This window comes from Aethalodelphis obliquidens, unplaced genomic scaffold (assembly GCF_003676395.1).
Source record: "Aethalodelphis obliquidens isolate GAN/ISIS:26980383/991018 unplaced genomic scaffold, ASM367639v1 scaffold3, whole genome shotgun sequence".
NCBI classification, from domain to species: domain Eukaryota; kingdom Metazoa; phylum Chordata; class Mammalia; order Artiodactyla; family Delphinidae; genus Aethalodelphis; species Aethalodelphis obliquidens.
The window spans coordinates 1884946-1906538 of record NW_020837947.1 but is presented as its reverse complement, the minus strand read 5'-3'; the positions used below and the strand labels follow the sequence as shown (position 1 = coordinate 1906538).

Sequence of the window (21593 nt, the reverse complement as noted above, 5' to 3'; positions counted from 1 at the left end):
GAGAGAGAGAGAGGGCTTCCCTGGTGGCGCAGTGGTTGAGAGTCCGCCTGCCGATGCAGGGGACGTGGGTTCGTGCCCCGGTCTGGGAAGATCCCACATGCCGCGGAGCGGCTGGGTCCGTGAACCCCAGAGAGAGAGGGAGAGAGAGAAGGGGTGAGCTGGGGGAGAGGAGGGAGGGAGGCACAGGGACCACTCAACACATCACAGCTATAAAGGAAAAAGAAAAAGAAGGAGAGAGGGGGAAATAGCATGCAAACATGCAGGTTACGCCTACTCTTAGAACATACTCCAGGAAATAGGAAAAAAGTTTCAATAATAAATTATATGAAATTTAGCTAAAAATAAAGAGAATCAGAAATGACTGCGAAATGAATTCAAAGATGAAATGAGACAACAGACTAAAATGAAAAATTGCCGCGATACGGAAATGGATTGAGGCCAGTAATTCACTGTTAGAGAGGTAAGGCCTATATTCAAAACCACAGGGAAGCGGGCAACACAGCTCACACCTAATTAGTTCCACTGAGGACAAGCTAATCGCCTTTCACAGAGATATTCACACAATGAGAACAAAGACAAGAGCAACAGTCAGAAAGGGATGATTAGTCGAACCAGGAGAAAACGCCATGTTTGTAGGTTTAATGGCCCAAAATGGCAATTCCATGTGGCTTGACCCAGCTAGACGCAGAGGTGAGCCAGACACGAGCACAACTGGTCTATCAGAAATGAAAACGAGCACAGAAAAAACAGATTACTGGAAGATTTTCCTGACACAAAGGAAAAACAAGGCTGCAGATTTAAAGGGCACTTTTTCCTGTTCCAGGAAAAATTGGTTCACAACCATTGATCCCTGAGACTCACCTGAATTTACCGACTTGCAAGGATACATCGCATTGTCTGAGTGTCCAGGCACAGAGGTAAGATGTCTGCGTCACCTAAGATGGAAAAATGTAGGCCAGCCTCAGACTCCACTGCAGGGGCACTCGGGTCAGAAGACACTGTGGTGTCAGAGGCCCTGGGAAAGGCACTCAGGGGTCAGAACACCCCGAGAAGTTCTCTTTCTCCACCAGGGAAGAGTTCAGTCGATAGTGTCACCCACCAGCCCTTCTCAAAAAAAAAAAAATACTTAACCCCCCAAATTTAACCAACACCAGTTGAATCAAGACTTTTAAAAAACTTAAGTATGAAAAAGCCTGGAAGAAAAGGACACTGGCTCTATATTTGAATACTGTGCAACCATGGACACAGAGCAAACGCTGGTGGTACAAAATGCAAGTCTGTAAAAGTGGGAAAACCTGCAGCAGTCATGGGGAAGGAAAATGGGTGGGGGAAATGCACGTGCAAGGAGGAAATCAATGGGCTTTTTAAGTTATAATATTAAATTTTAAAAAAATTTAAAAAAGAAAGTTGACCCTAATCCCAACTTTTTAGCTTCACTCTTTTGAGCCTTAGAGTTTTTTAGGAACTAATGTCACTTATGAAGCTTACACATGTCCTTCCTTTTCATCTTATTTTGTTAGATACAAGTTATATGAAATCTAATAAATGATATATATTTTTAAATCATTGAGCTCATTTTTGTAAAACTTTGTAGAAATGTCTATCTACTTTCCTCTGAGAATACATGCACTGGAAATCTCTGAAATGATGTTGAAGAAACAGGAACAGTAACGATTTCTTGGTGACGAGATTTGGAATGAATTTTTGCTTTTCGTACATAGAGCATTCTCATCAATACAATAGTTACATTTGAAAGAAAAGAAGAGAAAGTCTATCAATGCCATAGTCCCCGCCTGGCTGTCATGTGCTCACCCAGGATTTCTTCTTCTTCAGGTGTCAATGTCCTGTCACCATGTGGACCTGTGAGTGCCCTGCTGAACCTTCTTATAAACATAGAACCTTGTCATCTCCATCCAATTAAAATCATCTGAGAAGGTGCCACACAGTCAAAAACGTCCTCTGTTACGCAAGAGATGGTCATTACCCGAGTGAGTTAGTGATCCGTGAAGGGCGGCCCGACTAACTTAAGAGTGTTGAGAACGAAACAAGCACAGCCAAAAAGGCTTTTGGTAAAATAATGATTCACTCACAGCTGCCTGGCCCAGGAGCCCCTGAGCCCTCCTCTCCTCTCTGCCTTCACAGAGCGGCTTAGAGCGGGTGACGCCCGCTGTTGGCACAGGACACAGTCCCGCAGGGCCTGAAGACCCCTGACTCATGCAGGCTCTGCGGCGGCTCTGGGGGCACCGGGCAAAGGAGACGGCTCGCTGGGCCAACAGCCAGGACGTCCAGGTAGCAGGCCACCGTGTGGAAGCCTATGACACACCCTGGCCTGCAGATTCTCTACAGGAGCAGCCCAAGGTGAACCCAGAGGGATGGGGGGAAAGGGCACAGGTGGAGAGAAAGGGGACCCGGCAGGGAGAACACGGAGTAGAGACGCTTTGTATCTCACAGGGTCAGGAGCTGGCTCCAGGCACCCACGACCATGAATCCAAGAGCAATTCTTCTCCTTTGGGTCACAAAACCGCTACAAATTGGAAACAGAAACATGTCTTCTGTGAACATACTTCGCAGCTCTTGCTATAAGGATGGCCATGTAAAAAGCTGTTGGATGGGGCTTCCAGGAAAGCTATCTAAAGGTGGCTGATTCAGCTAGGCGGAATGTAGACGTGATGGCCACAGCCACAATAGAGATTTTGCAACCATGAGGAAATTTGGAGCAGAAAGAAAAGGCCTATATCCCTGATAATGGGAGAAGGGAGGTGTGAGAAACCAACTCTAAGCAGCCTACCTCCAGATTCATTTTATGGAAAAGAAAAATAAATCATTATCTGGTTCAAGTCTCTCTTATACATGTTTTCTGCTACGTGCGTCTGAACCTAATCCTAAATGATACAGCTAAAAAATTTTATCTATTTCCCTAAACTCCTACAGTATTTATACTTGACACTAATAATCTAGCCCTGAATTATACGTATATGTATTATTTATTAACAACTGCATGATAGATGATTCCCATCTTACCGCAGGATCATAAGCTCTGTGCGTGGAAATGAACCGTTTACACGGCCTGCTGGGGGCTCAGAGCCCCCTGGGCCGCCGGCCAGGCTCACAGGGGCCCCTCGTCTCTACCCTCTCATTCGCGACGAGCACGCCGAGGACAGGGGAAAGCGAGTCTCTCCGTCTACTCTTCAACCGGTGATGAAGGTGTTATTTGCACGGGCGATGGATGAAGAAATGAAGGTTCAGAGCCATGAGTCACCTGCCTGGGCGGCTCAGCAGGAAGACGGCAGAAGCTGGGTGCACACACTTGTCCCCCGCTGGGCGGCCTGGCCCCCGGGACTCTGGCCGCTGCGCCCCTCAGCCCCACGGCTTTGCTCTGAGAAGAGCCTTGCTGGATGGGATCTTCATCAGCGGGCAGAGGAGTTAAAATCGTTTCTATTTTACTTTCACTTTTGTTCTGAAATGGACAGCAGCCTGGTCCCAGGGTTGGGACTGGGACCCTGAGGGCGGTGGCTGTCCCAGGAGGGGCAGGAAGGTGGCGCGTGTCCCTCAGCGCTCAGGAAACCCCCCAGCAGGGACAGGGCGTTTGCACGTTGTCCCGCCCCCACCAACTCCCCCTGCAGAGAGCGGGGAGTTTATCTCACTTCTCAGCCCACTCCCCTCGCACAGGCGGGCTGAGGGCCCTGGTCTGGAACGTTCTGGGGTTTCTGCCTCCCAGGAGGTCCCAACGAGAGGCGACTGGGAGAGACAAAGCTGAGCCCCTCCTCGCCTACCGTGGCTCCTGTCACAACCTGCCCACCAGCACCCCGCTGTGCTGGAGCCTCGGGACGAGGCCACCCCTGCGTTACCCCTAGATTTGCCCACAGGGCAGCTCGCAGTGACAAGCGCGTCCTCGAAGCTCTGCCGTGTCCTGAGGAGGGCGCTGCCAGGTGCAGGCAGCTCGGGACCGCGCTGGTGCCAGGTGGTACGGCTCTGACTCCAGAACATGCCTTCATTGTAATAATCATTATTATTCTCGTCACTGACTGTATGAATTTCCGGGGTGGCTGCTTTTCTGCCAAGTTTAAACGTAATAACAGCTTCTGGAGCAGAAGTTCAGATTCCTTTTCTACATCCTCTGTGATCACGGGCATCGACTTTCCATCTTCGTGGGGCTCAGCCTCCCAGCCTCCGTCCCCCCAGGACCGACCACACCTCAGGCCTGTGCAGATTTACAAAATGGAAGAGAAGCGCGTCATTGCTGACCCAGAAGGATTCTTTTAGACCACCAGGGAAAAGAACTGAAATGAGAGAAAATCCTTCAGAAACAAGAGCAGCGCTTGTTGTCATGACTCCAGTGGATTGAACCTTGCCCGGTGTTTAGGCAGGCCGTGACCCCATAGGAGATCGGGGGTCCAGCTGACACCGTGTTCCCTACACTGTTTTCTGGCAACCGACCCCCTCTCTCCCGAGGGGAACCGACTGGGTGGAGCCTGAACGAGGCCGAGCCCACTCCCCACAGCTGCCTACTGGGGTCAGCGCTCCTGCCCCCACCGTGGGTTCAGGGGTGGGCACCTACCTCGCCCCCTGAGGTCTTCCTGCAGCCGGAGGAAGATAAAGGCCTCTCTTCCTCTGGGATGGTGAGAAGCAGATGTTTACAGAATGAGACCATAAACAGGGCACAGCCCTCGAGATAAGGAGAGAGAGGCGGGGCACCCCTGTCTGAGCCCCTGGGTTGAAGTGGCTGGGGAAATACAGATTTGCCCCAATAAAGTTGAATCTCAGGGGAAGAACAGATATGGGACATACTTTCCCTAAAAAGTTCTTTATTCTTCATCTGAAATTCAAATTTAACTGGGTGTCCTGGTTTCGTTTGGTTTTGCTTTTGTTTTTTTGCGAAGTCTGCAATCTTACCAGACTTAGATCCATCTGTGTCTGAAGGCCAGCACGCCCTCACCTTCCCGGCGAGCGGCTGGGTTTCTCTACTCACAAACGAGGTGGCGTTTGCCAGTCTGTCCTTCTGTGGTGAGCACTCTCCTCCTCCACGGGAGAAGAGACGGTTATCCGGGCTCCACGAGCGCCAACCCTAAAGGAGGAGGAGTGATGCTCTCGCTCTGCCGCTGTTCCGTAAACGGAGAAGGGTCAGCTCTCCCGAAAGCCTGTGGTGTCGGTAGGAACACAGCTTCTTGCACCAGTGGGATAGAATAGAGTCCTGAGAGATCCATGGGCCGCGGCTCTGCACAGCGCTGGGGAAGGAGTGCTTCTGTGGTCTGCGGATGAATGCCAAAGCACCCCGAAATATAATGGCTTAAAACAATCAAATATTTGTCTTACTTTCCAGCTGCAGGCCTGAGCTGGGAAGTCCACAGTGGCACGCGCACGCACACACACATGCGCACACGTGGCTGTCAGCTGTTCATTCTTCACTTCTCCTGCACGTGACCTGGAGTTTCTCAAGTTTGGTTCCGAGAGGGAGCCTTCCGAGCCTGGGGCAGCAGAAGCCTCAGATTTCTCACGGCACGGCCTCGAGGTCACGTGGTACCGGCTGATTGAAGTAAGTCCCAGACTTGCGAGCGTCTCTCCATGTATGTGACACTTCATCAAAAGTCTACTGAAAAAAATTAAACAACACAAATTTTTTGTGGTCAAATTTGTCAGCCTTTCATCTCTTTGTCTCTCTGGGTCTTGCTTAAGAAGGCCTTTCCTATCCCTGAAAACTGAAGTACTCTCTCATTTATTTGCATGCATTAGTTTTAGAACTTTTATAATGTTCAGTTTTCTAACTGAAAATTATTTTTGTGAATATTATGAATTAGAATGAAACTTTTTCCAAAAATAGATGAGTGATTGTCCCAGTACCATTTATTAAATCATCTACTATTTCCCTTATTAATTTGAAATAAGTCTAGACTCTCCATTCTGTATCATTATAGTGTTTTTTTCACTCCTGCACCGCACTGATTCATATAGTGTTTTTTTCACTCCTGCACCGCACTGATTCAAATACCTTCATACGACATTTTGATATCTGGAAGGGCAAATTTTCCCTGTTTGTTCTTTTTTTTGGTTATTCTTGCAATGTAAGTGCACCTTGTCATAGCCTTTGGTTTTACCAATCTTAAACTTTTTTTTTTTGCGTTACGCGGGCCTCTCACTATCGCGGCCTCTCCCGTTGCGGAGCACAGGCTCCGGACGCGCAGGCTCAGCGGCCATGGCTCACGGGCTCAGCCGCTCCGCGGCATGTGGGATCTTCCCGGACCGGGGCACGAACCCACGCCCCCCGCATCGGCAGGCGGACTCTCAACCACTGCGCCACCAGGGAAGCCCCCAATCTTAAACTTTTATCCAGCAATAACACAATACAATGATCTTTTATCATAGTAATTTACCTATAATTTGCATATACTGTACACTGAGCAGTTTCTGGAAAGTGTTTTCAAACCCATCATCATATTTGAATTTTCACAAGCAGGGCATTACTACCATCCTCATTTTTACAGATAGGAAGACACACAGAGAGGCTGCCTTAATCACCTGTGGTCATACACACCAGACTATTAAATGGCAGAGGAAATAGGAACTCAGGCCTTTGGGCGTTCGGTCTGCTGGGCCCAGGGCCACCCTTCCCGCCACCATCCTCACGTGCCGGGCAACATCTCTGAGCTCTGCTTCCACAGTCCAAATGAGATGCTCACCTGCATCACGTTGGCTCTATTTGGTAAGTTGTACTTTACCGTGGGTTCAGCTGTCCTCTAGGTAGGAGTCCCCTGGCACAGGATGAAGGCCCTAAGCCCACATTCTCTGTCACCTGCTTTCCTCCACGGGGAATGGTGGGGCTCTGTGTACAGAATGTGAGTCGAGCCCGCTCAGAGCCCTGTGTGGCAGAGGTGCGGGTGGGCATCTCCTCCCCCCGTGCGAGGCTCAGGGTTACGTTGCCGGTTACTCAGCCGATGCTGAGAGCCGCTCGAGCGTTTAAATCTGTCTGTCTCGATAGGAAATGCAGAGAGGAAACCCTGGGTGACTCTGGCAGAGCAAACTGGAGTCCTGTGTGCCGATTCTCTTCCCATTTGCAAATTAATTAGTAAGACACCCAAAGCAGTTGGGCCAGTGTCACTATTCCAGCCTCACAGAGAGACCCTCATCTAAAACAGAAATGGGACATCCAGACTTCACAGCTGTTTATCTGGCTACAATTCACCCTGAACTCAGAAGAAGAAAGGAAGTCCTGGCTCAGGAATGAGGTTTCTACAGGACAATACCTTTCCAGTTGTGACAAGACAGGTCATTACTGAGCTAATGATATCAAAAGCCCAGATATTATTTAAGGCTGACACGAGGCGTTTGGCTCCTTGTTAGGGCGGCTGAGAGAGGAAAATTCTCTCCATCCTTTTATAATTTCAGTGTTTAGATAATTAAAAAAAGAAAAACCTTCCAGAACATATTTATTAAGTGGTGACTGACTAAATCAACATTGAAATAGGGTGGCGGTGAGACATCCAGAAGCGCCTGCATTGGCGGCGGCCCTGGGGCTGTCAGGCAGGATGCAGGGGAGGCTGGGAGAGGGATATTCGATGCAGAAATGGGCCCTTTCTCTCCTTCCCTGTCTCTTCCTTGTGGGCCTCTTTCAAGGAAGAAATGAAACAGGAAACGTTCAAAATGTGTTTCATACGTTAGGCCATAAAGCTCATTCGTTTGGTAAATAATTACCCAGCACCCCTGTGCATGGGCCCGGCCGGGGACTCGGGACACAGCGCTTCCCCGGAGCTGATGGACGGTCAGAACACCAGCCGGGCAGGCACGTGGGCCCTCGGACCCCACGGCTCTACTTGCCCTGGGTCCTCCCTCACTCAGGCCTTCCTTCCTCTGGGCCTCGCTCTTCCATCCTGACTGGAAGGCTTGGACCACCAGGCTTTTGGGTCCGCCCACCCCAGATCCCGAGTCAGCTCGGAGGCCGCTACCCCTGCCACGTCTTCATCTAGAGCCGGAGCTCCCACGGCGAGCCATCCTGGACGGTGCCACAGGGTGTGCACTGCACAAACGCCGGTGCCCCTTAACACCCAGCGCCGCGAACTCCCCAGCTCCCTTCATCCCGCTGTGACACTGCCAGCCCCCGCTTGGTGAGGGTCCAGGCCTCGGACCCAGAACTTCACGTGTGTGATCTCACTCAGCACTCGCTTCCCACACAGGTGCCCTTTACTGAGGTCGGGACATGACACAACGTACCTCGCTGGAAAATGTGCACGCATGTGTGCTCACCTGTGACCTTTTGTCCAGCGTCACCCTTTCCTAAAGCCCCTCCGTCTCCATGTTGACCTGTCATCCACGTGGCTCTGCACCTCCACTCCCCCCACTGGAGAAGGGCAGGTGAGACCCAGTAGGACCCATGAGGAGAAAGTTCTCCCCTCTGGCACCCCTGCCCGGGGTGGCCCTGTCCCCCACGAGCAGTGAACAAAGCCAATGCAGAGGCTGGGGCAGGGGGAGGATGGACAAAGCTCCCACCTCGAGCTGGTGGCCAGAGCTGACCTCTGTGTCTGGCAGCTGAAGCCTCATGACCAGTGCAGCACCGTGTGCTGGTCAGTACTGAGCGGTACGGGGATCTGAGCTCCGGCTCCAAGGCTGACGCCATTTCATCACACCCCACTATCCTAGGTCCTCCCCGCGCCAGGACACTGGTTATCCGCCCTCCTCGCCCTGGAATCCATCACCCAACAAACTACATCTAATCAGTGGTCAGTCTGTGTTCCCACTTCTTCTCCATCAGACGTACTAAAATAGCTCACCCAGGGCTTCCCTGGTGGCGCAGTGGTTGAGAGTCCGCCTGCCGATGCAGGTGACACGGCTTCGTGCCCCGGTCCGGGAAGATCCCACATGCCGCGGAGCGGCTGGGCCCGTGAACCATGGCCGCTGAGCCTGCGTGTCCAGAGCCTGTGCTCCGCAACGGGAGAGGCCACAACAGTGAGAGGCCCGCGTACCGCAAAAAAAAAAAAAAAAATGCTCACCCAGCCCCTAATGGACACTTAGACACGCCAAGCGAGTCATTCCAGCCGGAGGAGCCCGCTGTGTCCCAGCTTCAGCAGCCTGTCCTGAGCGCGGGCCTGCTCTGTGGCACCGGTGGTCTCCCTGGCTATCTGTTCTCAGCCCCCCAGCTGGGCCCTGGCCTGCAGTGCCTCTCAGAGCCGCCCCCAACTGCCCTCTCTCTACACCCATCCCCTGTCACTGCCCCACTGCCCTCCTCTTTCCAGAACCATCATCTAAATGCTGATGAATCTTAAATCAGTGACTCCAGCCCCGATCTCTTCATTGAGCTTCAAACCACACACACAGTCCCCACCCACCACTCCCGTCACATGCCCCAAGTGGCTGCAAGTCCAACATGGTCAAAACTGTGCTCATCATCTTCCCTGACTCCAGCCCGCCCCCTCCCCCCGGCTCCCCCAGGCTAGCTTTGCTGCATCGAGCGTCCAGCTGCTGGAGGCGGACGACTCCTGGACCCACACCCCGCCCCGGCCCCATCAGTGACCACATCCTAACACAGTCGGCTTCCACATTCACTGGCCTGGAAAACAGTGTCCACCGCCTGTCACCTTGGCTGCCCGTGTCACCTGTCCTAACAGCCCCCTTCGGGGTCACCTGAGTGAGTAACCCCAGGGGGTAAACAGTCCTGCAGGGGATGCTGGTGGCTGGAGGACACTTTCCCGGGAGGGGCCCCAGCTGCACGGGGAACTGAGCAGGAAAGGAACGCGTGTGCCCGGAAGACCTCCCAGACCTTTGACCCAAATCCCAGCGGCGTTTGGTCCTCTGCCTGCAGGGCAGGACATCTTCCAAGGACGGTGTGAGGACGCGGGCCTCTCCCGGCCTGAGCCGCCCTCGCTGACTCACTGTGGGTCCCTGCCTTCCTCTCAAGTGTTTGGACAAGTGTGGGCTTTCTGACCAAACATTGGAGTTTAAACAATGGCCTAAATTCATCCCTCAGAGACTGACACTCAACCTACTGTTTTCTGTCTTTGAACTCCGTGTGTACTTGGACCCGGGTTGGACGTTGTGCAACTTCCTGCAGGAACGTGCCATTAGCCTGGGGGAGGGGCCGCCTCAACCCCGGCTCAGCCGGACACTCAGCCACAACAAACCCGACCTCCCAGTGCCCCGGCCCCTGAACTCCCAGTGCCCCTCGGCGATCTGGGTTTAATTACAGCGTTTTCAAAGGCGGCTTCCCAGTCAGCCTCAGACAGCGGGGTCTGAGCCTAAACCCTGCGGTGCCACGGGCGTGACGGGCGCCGGCTGCGGCCTGGGCGGGACCCGAGCTCAGCACACAGCCTGGGGGGACGGAGCATCCCTTTGGGGGATGTGCCCCCGGACGCCCCGGCTTCTGGGCAGGGGATGAGGGGGCAGCACACAGAAGCCACCAGACAGGGATGCTGCGGGTCTGGTGTGCAGATGCTCCCCCGAACCGGCCTGCATCCCAGGATGGTGCAGGACCAAGACCCCTCCCGGCTGGGCTGCAGGCGTCGATGACCCTGACCATCCCAGAGCTGGGCTTCGTGGTCAGTAATCAAAGATGCGCAGCTTTGTCGGGTCATCATTCCTGCGGCTGCTTTAATCAGTGCCTGCTCTGTGCGGGTCACTGGACACCCGCCCACGAGGGAGGGCAAGTTCCCGCTGGGCGGTGACGTAGCTGGAGCTAAGGCTGAGTTTCAAGCCAGTGCCGGGCGACGGACTCTCCCCGGGGCTGAGGAGGCCCTGTTCCCAGGGTCCCCAGGGCCACAGAATCCTCACGGCAGTGCTACTGCTGCAAAAGGCCATTTTGCAGATGGATAGACTGAGGCTTTGATAAGTTAGGTAACTAGGCCTGGGTTTCGCAGCAAGAAAGGGCAGAACAGGGATTTGTATCCAGGCCGTGTGACCCTGGAGCCACGCCCTTAACTGGATACTACACTGGCGCCTGGTCGGCTGACAAGCTGGGAGCCCCTGGGGTCGCTGGGAGTGGGCAGCCCAGTCAGCTGGTTCCTGTAGAGAAGTTTCCCCACGCCCTCTGCCCGCTGAGCTCTCTCGACCTGTTCGTGGAGGTGTCTGTGCGCCTGGCACCGCCAGCGGCTGCCTAGCTCCTGGGGCCTGGTCCCCTGTTGCTCGGTTCACGGCCCCAGCCTGCAGCCCCCGACCTGGCCCCGCCAGCCCAGCCAGTACTCACAGTCCAGCCCTGCCGCCACCAGGGCCAGAGGACGTGCGTGTCATCAGGCCTTTGGTGTGAAGTGCTGCTTCATGATTTCTATTCAGACAGGACAAAAGGACAAAGCCGCCTGCTTCCCATCATGGGCGGGGGCCCCATGGTCCACCCGCAATGGACACGGGGTGAGGGTTCCCTGGGCCTCCCGGGGGAGATGCAGAGCAGCCGGAACCAGCAGGGCGGCTCTGCAGAAGCAGAGGCCGGCGTGCACGAGCGTGGACCAGTCCCCGCCCTTTCACCTCTGCCAGCTGAGCCCCGCTTCCATTCCTTCAGTGCCCAGAACGGGCCACCTGTGCTCACCTGTCTGTGCAGCACGCCCCTCGTGGAAGGCAGTGCCAGACCCCAACCTGCAGCTTCAGTTCAGGATGACAGGCCGGGGGGCGACCTCTGCATCGCCAGCTCCCCAGCAGAGCTCGCCACGTGCGGGGTCAACCCAACGTCCTCAACGCGAGCAGTCCCTGGTTATAGTCACCGATATCCTGCTCCTGCAGCCCTGCCCTCTCCCGCCTAGCTGGCCCCATGGGAGCCACAGGTCACTCTCCTGGTCCACGGAGGCCCCTCCAGTCTGTTCCCCCTAATCTGTCATCCCAGTTACCTCTGGGATCAGCCCCAAAACACATCCCGCCATTTAAGGATCGGAAAATTGCTCTGGGTCCCCAAGCCCACGCACGGCCTCTCCTGTCCCCCGTCCCCACCCACGCTGAGCCCCCAGTGTCTCACACACTCCTCCGCACGCAGCTCCACGCTCCTCCTCACTCTCCCCCTGTTCTCCTGGCTGGCTTCCTTGCATTCTTCACCTGTCCGTACACCTGCATCTCCTCCAGGACACCGCCCGGAATGTCCCTCTTCTGAGCTCTAGAGCATTCCATGCGCCCGACCTATGGCAGAGCTCACCACATCCTTTATCAGGTCTACGTGTGTCTCCCCTATTGGACCAGGGAGTGTCCACCTTGTCCATCCAGAACCTAGACCCCCGCCTAGAACACGTATTCAATACCTGTTCAGTAAAGACTTGTGGGAGGAGCCCATGAGAACGCCCCTCCTGATGGAGACGTGAACCCCGTGAGGCTATCTCCTTCTGTGACAAAGTGAGTAAGCCCCGAGGAAGGCTGCCCTGGGCAACGATGTCACCTGTCAGCCAGGCCTTTCCCTCCCCATTGAGACACCCCTTCTGGTGGGGTAGAGGGAGTGTCGGGGCACGAGGCATACTCCACTTTTAGTTAAGAACCTTCCTCTTCTCCTATGATTACCAGCATAGATGATTCTGTTGGTATTTACATGCATAATCTGTATTATTAAAACAATAGTGATTCTCATTTTTATATAGAAAAGTATAATAGTGACCAGATTTTTCAGAGTAAATTTCCCTCCACAGGGGAACCACTGGCCTAGGGGTGGGCTGCCCATTAACTGGCGCCTATGGGCTACTCAGGCTGGCCTGCAGTGCAGAGTGTGGTGACCAGGCCCGGCCCTTCTCCTAACAGGGCTTCCCTGCCCAGAGCATGTGTGGGGACGTTCCCAGGAGCCAACCTGCCCCAATCCTCCCAGACACCCTGACAAGCATCCTTGCTCTGCACACACTAGCGCCAAGAGAGACAAAAACTGGAGGAGCTTGGGACAGGAGAACTGCTGGAAGTTGAGAACCAGGGCAGAGGGGGTACACTGAGTTCCACTTCACAGCTGAGAAATATCTCAGGGGACCCAAGAACAGAAAGGGCAGCGAGGTTCCCAAATAGCAGAATAACTTTAGCATAATTTTCTTTTCTTTTTTTTTTTTTGCGCTACGCGGGCCTCTCACTGTTGTCGCCTCTCCCATTGCGGAGCACGGGCTCTGTACGCGCAGGCTCAGAGGCTGTGGCTCACAGGCCCAGCCACTCCGCGGCATGTCGGATCTTCCCGGACTGGGGCACGAACCCGCGTCCCCTGCATCGGCAGGCGGACTCCCAACCGCTGCGCCACCAGGGAAGCCCTTTAGCATAATTTTTAACATTCCTTTTATTAAAGAGTGTGGTGGGCAGTAGCTTTGGCGTCTGACGGACCTGCACTTGAACCCCGGGCTCTGAGGACAGAGGGACTCCGTTGATGATGCTTATCCTGGTTTTGGGTGTTACTCTTATGCATACGTGTCCCGCACATGGGAACCCCCCCAGACAGACCAGGATCCACGAACCTCTAGGAGGCCACGGACAATGGCAGGAACTCACCCTCAGTCCCCTAAATCACCCACAGTGAAACCCACATCAGGAGAGAGAGTTTGCTGAGTGCAAACCCCTCACCGACTGCCCAGGCGGCTGTAAGTGACCGACTGTTCCTGAGAGAATTTCAAAGCCACCAACATCCAGGTGGGTTTCCTGGAGCCCATGAACCCTCTGGTGTGGAATGCAGAACTTAGTGTGTGTACGCATACGTGCCTTTTTCTGGGGACAGGTTATGCGTCTTTTCTCAAACCCTCTAACGGGCCCATGAAGTTGTCCCAGGCCCTGGAGGAGAAAAGTTAAGATTCTTGTCTGTTCTTGGTGGGAACGGGTTTCACAGGATTCCCTGCCCTCCAGACTAGACGCCAGCATTCAGCAGGTGTAGGGTTTCGTGGTCATTGTGAACCCCCACATTCTATGCATCCCGTTACGTTACATCATAGACTGGTATTCTGCAACCAGTTTTTATTTGGGGCAAACGCTGTGTTAGAGCAGATGACTTTTGATTGTGGGTGGGGACCCCGTGGCAGGCACGGCCGTATCTTCCCAATGAATCCAAACAGACGTGTCTCACAGATAAACTGAAGCACAGAAAAGTTACACCACCTGCCCGAGGTCACGTGGCAGGCCATGGGTCCAGGACTAGAGATCCGGTCTCTCAGATCCCAGAGATGAGAGGCTTTGGAACGGAGAGACAGCAGCCCAGCCTTCTCCTTTCAGAGATGAGAAGAGTTGAGGGCCAGAAATGACTCCCCACAGAAAGTCACACAGAATGAAGGGCCGGTGCCAAGATCGGGGCGCCCCCCGCCCCGGGGGCCAGGCTCCCCAGGCCCGGCTGGGTCTCAGCGCTGCCAGCCTGAGTCAGGATGGGGATGTACTAAAAGTGAATTCCAGGCATTCCGAGGGATTCCACTGGCCCTGCTTATCAGAGCATTTGTTGAGGTTACTGTTATCTCTTTAAATATCAGTGGTAGAAGTCTTCCATCATCCCTGTCTATCATCTGCAAAGAATCCCATGGGCGTGTGGTAACATCTCAGATAAAAGAGGACCAGGGGACTGGAATCTTTGGGGTATTATTTATTGACAATTCCCTTCAAACATGGTCAGCTGTAACATAGATGTACATATTCAAATCTTATATGATAATAATACTATATAGTAAAATCGTATGTAATATGTGAGTATACTATTTAACGTAACATATATTTTAAAGCTTTTTTATATTTGAATCTTAAAGAGAACAAGAGCTCAGGACAATGGTATAAGGCTTGGCACTGACTGTGTACGTTAACTCCCCTCCCCCTCCTGTGAAGAAGTGATTGTTTCAAAGAATAATTGTCAACCAGCCTGGCAGGAAGAATTTGATGTTAATCACCGAGAAATCAGAGTTCTAGCCCCAGGCTGCCCCTTCCGTGCCTGAGTGACCTGGGACAGCTCTTCCTCCAGCTCATGGCCTCAGGGTCACGTCTGCTAAAGGAAGGCTGGGCTCAGGGCCTGAGCAAGGACTTCTCTCCCACAGGCCTATTTGTTTGCCAATATTTTTTAATCATGAAACTTCACTTAAAAACTTAAATATTCAGCTTCTCTTTAAAAGAAAGAAGGCGCTCTGGCACACAGGCCCTTCCTTCCTGCTCTATGGGCCTTTGCATCCTCCCCCTCCCCGGGGGTCCCGCAGGCAGCGCCGGTCTGGAGCCCTCGCGCCGGCCGTGTCTGCCATCCCAGCCAGCACTGCCATTCCACGGCTCTCTGGTTCCAAACCAGATGGTCGTTGACCGCGCACAATGTCGGCCGCCCGCTGGAGAACATGTGCCCTTGCCTCTGGGGAAGCAGAGTTGCCGAAGCCCAGCGAAAAGGAGAAACTCCACTTAAGAGAAAATATGTGCCCTGTCTTTTCCACAAAGAATCCAACCATAAAAATGTCTGGATGGGCTAGAGTCTGCTGCCGAACCATGGAAACGAAACCAGGAAGTTCTTGAATGACACAGCCCAGGAGCGCCAGGAATTACGGGCTCAGCATTCCTCCGTGCCTTTGCTCTGCCAAACCCTGGTAATAGTATCCCGCCGGGGACTGGGACGGAGGCAGCCATGTCAGAATGGTACCCAGAGTCACGTTCTCTGCTGGAGAAGGTAGCTCCACATCTGTGTCCGCCTGGCCGCATCCCCTCCTGCCTTCTCGGCTCCGGTGTCCTTCTGCATGGTTTTAAGGGAACGTCAGCCGGGCGGTTTGGGGACAGCCGAGGGTGCCCAGGGCCAGCCCCTCTTTCACAATCAGCCCGCTTAGTGGGGTTGGGAAGATGCTTGTCAAGTGACTCATAGCTGTTTGGAATATTTTAATGATGGGATTTTACATGACCTGTGCTCTGGGGCATTTTCAGTAAAGAAGAATTTTAAGACGAGCCTTCCGAACTTCTATATGGAAAAAAAAGAGAAAGCTATGCGTGTACGTTTCTTTTCCTGGCCCGTCCTCCTGAAGTCCAGCTCCTGAGAGCACGTGATCATATATCCCCCAGGAAAGATCTTAATCCCTTTTGAGATTGCTTTGCAGACTTCAAGTCTTTAAGAGCTAAGCCCTCGGTGCTTAGTGTTTACCACACTGAGCGCGATGTGCACGGAAGCCTCCGGAAACCACGAGGTTCTCAGGTAGGTGGGGTGGGCACAGGGGGACGCGCGTTTGCTCCATCCTGTGGGTGAGCTGCCCTCTCTGCTCTGGATGGACTGGAGTGTGTTGACCGCAGAGGGTGGAGTAGTGAGAGACGTGAGTCTAATTTGGTTTTTTGGTGTGTGGCCTGAAGCAAATTAACGTTCTCCAGTTGGATGCATTATTGATGCGCATGTTGTAAATTTTTAAACAAAATAAATAATGTATTTAGAACAGTGTCAGTTTATGTCTGCTTACCGACTGGGTGGTTTAAATGTTGTACCCAAACTATGTAAAAATACTCTTTTGGAATTAACTGTGTTTCAGTAAAAAGACAACAAATTCTTACTTTTAAACGCTTCTTTTTGTGTCTCGTGTTATTGTGTCGACTAGGGTCTGTGCTGTGGAAGAAAGAAGCGGTGGGGAGGAGGGAGGGAGGGAGGGAGGGAGGGAAATAGAAGAGGGATTAGAAGGAGGGAGGAAACAAAGACAAGAGAGAGACACACGCTGGGAGATGCGATCACGTGTGCTGAATTCCTCCGGCCAGACTTGGTGGTGGTGTGCACGCGCGTGTCTGCCTGTGTGTGTGAGCGCTGGAAGGGAAGGGGAGTGGGGTGTGAAGGGGCTGTGACTGTCCCGGGAAACGCTCCCGTCTCAGTAGGGCCCTTAACCCCAAGAGCAGACACCTTCTCCACTCTTTGCTTTTCTCCTCTGTCCCGGGAGCCCCACGAATCAACGGAACTCACAGCACACGGGGGGCAAGTGCTCGATAATCGTTTTCCCTGTTTGACGATATCATTTAACCTAATTCAATCTGTTGACCGTCGACACAGACGGAAGCCAAACAGGAGGCTTTGTGCCGCGGAGCGCCCAGCCCTGCTGCCAGGACTTTCCGTGGACTTCTTCCCCAAACCGCGACGGCTCTGGGGCCCGGGCCTGAGAGTCCCCAGCCTGGGACTGAGACGGGGTTTCAACGGGAAGGGGGTGCCCAGGGATCCCTGACTCCAAGCCCGCCTGGAAGCGCTGAGCCCTTGGACCTGCCAGGCTCCCTCTGGAGCGAAGGCACATCTAGTCCCTGAGTTGCCGCTGCGGCTGGGCTATGAGTCAGGCCCCTGAGCAGCTGCGTCGCCCTTTGTCTGTGTCCCCGCAGGCGACGGCCCTTGGTCCCGGAGCAAAGGCCACTCCATCTGTCCCCACTGCAGAGTGCTGGCCGCCCACACAGAACAGGTGCGGAGCCACCGCCCTGGGCGGGCGTAGGGGGGGCAGGGTCAGCCCCAGGGCCCCGTGGGAGCTGCGGCGAGCTGGGTACCCAAACACCACCCACCAGCCCACCGGCCGCCCGCGGAAGAGATCACTCCCGTAGCGCCTCTGATGACCTGGAAATGCCGGGCCAGGCTCGGCTGGGTGTAGAGTGTCCAGGGGCCAGGGGGTTGTGCAGACGGCGGCCTCGGTGGGTCCGAAAGGCACCCTCACGGGACAGCTGTTAAAGGTGGGATGCAGGCCACACCCAGAGGGAGGGGACCGCGGGGGCCCGGACAGCGGCACCTGAAAACCTCCTGACACTTTCTGCAAAGTTATGCTTGCGTGTTTGTGTGTGTGCTTCTGGGGAAGGGGTTTATAGCTTTTCAGATGTTCAGAGGCCATCCCAGGAGGTTAAGAGCCATAGCTGTGGAGCATTCCTACATTTTAGGCGAAGGGAGCACTTGGAAGACGTAGAGGACTTACAGTCTTCGTTCCGACACCACTTCGGCGCGCGCTTCGTTCCGACACCGCTTCGGCGCGCGCTTCGTTCCGACACCGCTTCGGCGCGCGCTTCCAGTTTTTAAAATCTTCTTTCTCTCTTGGCTGCACGCACGGCACGTGGGATCTTAGCTCCCCGACCAGGGATCAAACCCGCGCCCCCTGCACTGGAAGCGCGAAGTCTTAACCACTGGACCGCCAGGGAGGTCCCCTCAGTGGGCACTTCTAACAACTCTGTCGGGGGAAAGTGGGTAGCTGCAGACCGCCTCTCATGAGCAGAGGGTCATTTCTAAAAATCAGTCTCATTTAAGGCCTTTGAAGGAAAAAAGCTCACAGTTTATTATTTTTTAAAGCATTGATGGCATAAATGGCAGGTAGCATAACTTTATTCTCACCTTGGGATTCCAAGTTTATTAAAAGTTTCTGTTTACAACCTCTCTCCTCCTGGGTTATCAGCCGTATGCAGGCCTCCACACACCCTTGTGAATAAATCATTGTACTTTTCACTACATTTCATGACCTGCTATTTTGATGACCTGTAAAATCTGTCTTAGTACCTTTTTCATTAGAAATGCAAAATAATCCACAATGTCCAGGTCACACAGCCTCGGGGAAATGCCTTAACCTCATGGGCGTGTTTCCTGACCGACATGGAGAGCCCGCCCTGCCGGTGGGGGTCGATTTAGACCAGTTCCTGAGACAGGGCACAGCGGGACATCAGGACACGGAGCTTGTCTGGTTTCCTTCAGGATCTGAAAGTTTCCAGCTTTTCTCCAGACTCGAGAGGGTCCAAACTGCCATGACCACCTAGTTGTCCATCTCGGGTTGGGTTCGGATCGCAGACTCCCTGTGTTTGAGAGGCCCCGTGTTAGGGTCCAGGCCCCGTGGACTTTCGCTCTGGGTTTCAGCTGAGACTCTGGGCGGGGAGCCAGCCAGTGACCCCAGGACGGAGGGTGGGTCCTGCCTGGCCAGCAGGGAGGAGTGGGGCTGGTTTGCTCCCTGAATGGCTTTTCCGGAAGTGCTGTGACATGGAGTCGAGGGTCCGCTGACTCTGAATCCCACAGGGAGTCGGGGGGACCTGCACGTCCGCCCCATGGGGTGCTGGGGAGGTGGACGTTTGTTATTTCAAGACTAAGTTACATAAGTGACCAAGTCGGGGCCTGGCTCTGCTGCTTCTCAGACCCACCCAGCTGGACCCATTCAGGGGTCTTATCCCGTGTGTGAGAAGAGATTTATGAGTCCTCCGAGTGAGGCCCTCCGTTCAGGCCAGACTCTGGACGGCTCCCCCGAGGCCTCAGTGGAGATCAGGGCCACAGGAGCAAAGGGCGTGGCGTTGGGTTCTCCCCTTCGCTGCCGCCCCCCCCAGACTCCGTGTCCTGCATCCAGACCCTCCAGTGGCCCCCTTTCCCCCTCCCCGTTCTTCTCCATGAAGAACCTCAGAGCCAGGTTTGAGCCTCGGTGACCGGGGTGGGTTAGCCCTTGAGTGGCGTGTAAAGGCCTGGTCTCTCTTACCAAGCCCCAGTTTCGCATCTGAACTCGCCGCTCGGCCCCTCACACCCACTGTGGTGAGAGTGGCTCCTTTTCGGGGCAGGAAGCTTAGAAATTCCACTCAGAGACTGAAAGCTGGAAGGGGCGTTCACAATCATCTATTTCAGTGTTTTCTAATCATTTGCATCTTCCCAGAGTCCTCCTCTGCAAGGCTGAGAAAAGCTGGAGGTTTGCTCACTGGAGCAGAGTTGCAGGAAGTCGCACACGTGTGGCTCATCCTCTCCGGGGATTCTCGACACCACCGGCCCCCCGTGCGCACCCACCTCCCAGCGGACCCTCGGCTGGCAAAGGCTGGGCGGTGGCACTACCCAGGAGCCGCGCCAGCTGAGCAGGGCTGGGCCCCTCTGTGGGCAGCCCACCCACCCGCCGAGGGACCGCAGGCCTGTCCCTTCTCTCTCGGCCTGCGCTTCACCTGGAAACAAGGGACGTGCCCTCACCGGCTCCAAGGCCTCCTTGGCTCCAGGCTGCAGAGAAGGGGCAGGGCTGGCACTGACGCCCACGAGTGGAAGCAGCGCTGGGGCGAGAGCACCAGGCCCCCACTGCACCCAGGCTGCCGGGGGCTCTACACGGGGTGGGGGGCAGAGGTGTCCCCTCCCCTCCCCCAGGTGCTCTCCAGCCCCCGCTGACTTCAGCCAGGGTGCCCTCTGTACACAGAAAAAGTGGAGTTCTGTGCGCCAGGAGGTTAGTACAGAACTTTTCAGGAGAAATTCAGGCAGTCGTGGATGAACCCAATGAACGCAGTCATCAGAAAGCAAGGTGCGAAGGGGTCAATTATTTCCAAAGTAAAAGATATAAAAACCAACACAGATTCAAACACCTGACAGTCCCTTCCAGGAAGCCCACGCCGGACTCACACGTGTTACACCAGACGGCTCTGGACCTTCCACGGCCAGTGTAGACTGTGTCCTGTCTAGAGCAGAGCTTTGCAGGCTCGGTGACTGTTTAAGGAAAAGCCTGGAAAACCTTAAAACAGAGACCACTTTCCACCTCCTCTCAGAGAGAGGAAGAGCAGGGCGAGCCCTGGGGCGACGGTCCACACCTCACCCCGTGACGGACCTCCTGCTTCTCACCGAGACCCGTCAGCGTGTCTTATCTGCTCCAAGGCCGTGAGGGGGGACTTTCTCCCCGGGCTGCTCGGGCCCCCGTGGGCTGATGACGGGCTGTCCCCTCCCGCCCACCTTCCTTCTCATCCTCGTCTTGGGCATCTCCAGATGCCGAGGTCCCTCTCGGCACAGCTAGAGCAGGAAGAGGGGAAAGCCTCTCTGTGCAACCAGATTCATACCAGGAGTGCCCTCGCTCGGGAGCTGAATTCCCTGCGGTTTAAGTGGTTTCCCGAGATGCTCACACATGGGCCGTCCTGCCGACCCGCCGGCCCGTCCTCTGAGCAGGGGCTGCTGGTGCAGGATCGGACCCCAGAGGAGGTTGAGGTTATGGACCCAACAGGACACATGGGGATTATCTCTGCTGTTCTCAGAAACCCAGCGCGACGCACCTGTTATTTTAGCTTCTCTGAGCAGAGATGCCAACAGGGCCAGGCGGGTCCAGGACAGTGGGGCGGGGAAGGAACAAGGGCATCGGGACCCTGAGCCTCTCTGCGGCCTCGGGACCGAGCCCGTGTCATCTGTCTGTCTGTCTGTCATGTAGATTGGCTCTGGGAGGTCTGGGTGCTCTTGTCACACGATGTCACTGGGCTGAGACGCCTAGAGTCGGACACAAGGCCACGTTCCCTTCATCTCGACGTTATCGTTCACCAAGTGGGCCTTCTCCTGGATCCCACGTCCACTCGCTATACTGGGAGCACTTTGGGGCGCGAGGGTCTACCGGCCATGTCGAGAGGGAAGATGCGTGGCCACCAAACAGACAGTGTCCCAGACGGTGTCCTGTCCCAAAGGGGGCAAAACCAGGAAGCTGTCCCCGCCCGCCCCGCTCCCCGGCCCGTCACCTGCACCACGGGGTCAGGAAGCAGAGGCGGCGGGGGTCACAGCTTGCCCCGTGCATCTCGCCCACCCCTGCCTGGAGCCAAAGCTACCTGGACGGAGAGGAAGTGCTGCATTTTCACCGACCCTCTCTGTCTGGCTGCGCTGACCAGCTGGATGGAGCTCGCCTTCCCCCACAAACCGTCGGCTGCCTCACTGCCGGCCCCACTAAGCCTCATGCCAGCCCACAGCCCTAAAGCAGGCCATGCATCCAGCCTCGAGGCGCTTGGCCCGTGCAGAGGCCCAGGCCCCAGGAGTCACCGTGGGAAGTGCAGCCCTCCCCCCCGGCCTCTCA

General features: G+C 54.8%; 1 long non-coding RNA gene across 1 annotated transcript in view; it reads right to left on the bottom strand.

The window, feature by feature from the left end:
• The window catches only part of LOC113606678 (uncharacterized), a 7109-nt gene extending 1526 nt beyond the window's left edge, over positions 1-5583 (bottom strand). The window contains exons 1-2 of the long non-coding RNA XR_003427665.1: positions 3022-5583; positions 2450-2524 (exon numbers count right to left, since the gene is read on the bottom strand). This is a non-coding gene — a long non-coding RNA (uncharacterized LOC113606678). The remainder of the gene's footprint in view (positions 1-2449; positions 2525-3021) is intronic.
• Between the last annotated feature and the right edge of the window lie 16010 nt (positions 5584-21593).